A 1,117-nucleotide genomic window follows, 5' to 3' on the forward strand; every position below is an offset into this window, starting at 1 on the left:
TTGTCTGAGATCAGGCCCACCACCACAGTGTCATCAGCAAACTTAATTAATGAGTTGGAGCTGAACTTAGCCACACAGTCATGTGTGTACAGGGAGTACAATAGGGGGCTGAGGACGCAACCCTGGGGCGATCCTGTGCTCAGGGTGAGGGACTTCGATGTATGCCCTGCTCAATGTCCTGCATCCAAATCAGTGCAATCTGCTCCGACTCTGGGGAACTTTGCTCTCCTCCCCACAGCCAGCCACTCCTTCACCCACCTAAACTCCAAACACACAATCCTCCGACAACGACACCATTCTAACACCCAAATATTTGGCCACACAGAAGTTAAATTGTGCAAACTGAACTTTTTTTAAGTACTGCCTTCTCCTGAATTCATTTCCACATACTGCTACTTCATCCTATCCCTCCCAACAAATGTCCAAGACACCTCACACGCCCTTCATCTCTTCATTTACTTCCATTTTCTAGGCCCCCATTCTCTCATCAGTCTGAAGAAGGGTCTCGAACCAAAACATCACCCATTCTTTCTCTCCATAGATGCTGCCTGTCCCGCTGCGTTACTCAGGCATTTTGTGTCTATCTTCAATGTATAAACCAGCTCCTTCCTACACCTTTTGAAGTACTTTTCTCCTGGGGTGAGTGGGCTCCACCTTTCCTTGATCATCATTGCTGGCTTTGATTTGTTCTATGTACGGTGTAACTAGCCTAGTACTAAAGACCTGTGCAGACCAACCAGCTGGAAATATTCAAGGGCATCTTCAACCTCCTGCTACTGCTCCCATGTCTGATGATCCTGGGCCCAGCAAATACACTAGATGTGCATATAGACAAAGCACAGCTTTCTTTGAAGATTTTTTTTTCTATTTGTGTGTTACATTAACATATTTTTTCTTGCAGTCACCTTTCTGTTAGAGATTTTGTGTGTAATTTATGTATAATCAATGATTTTGCATTTGTCTAAGTCTGTGCCTGTGATGCTGCTGCAAGCAAGGTTTTAGTTGTACCTGTAGCTCTGGACTGAAGGGTCCCGACCTGAAATGTCGCCTTCATTTAGTTTAGTTTATTATTGTCACCCTGTTCTCCAGGGATGCTGCCTTACCCACTGAGCTCTCC

Source organism: Amblyraja radiata, chromosome X (genome assembly GCF_010909765.2).
Source record: "Amblyraja radiata isolate CabotCenter1 chromosome X, sAmbRad1.1.pri, whole genome shotgun sequence".
NCBI classification, from domain to species: Eukaryota; Metazoa; Chordata; class Chondrichthyes; order Rajiformes; family Rajidae; genus Amblyraja; species Amblyraja radiata.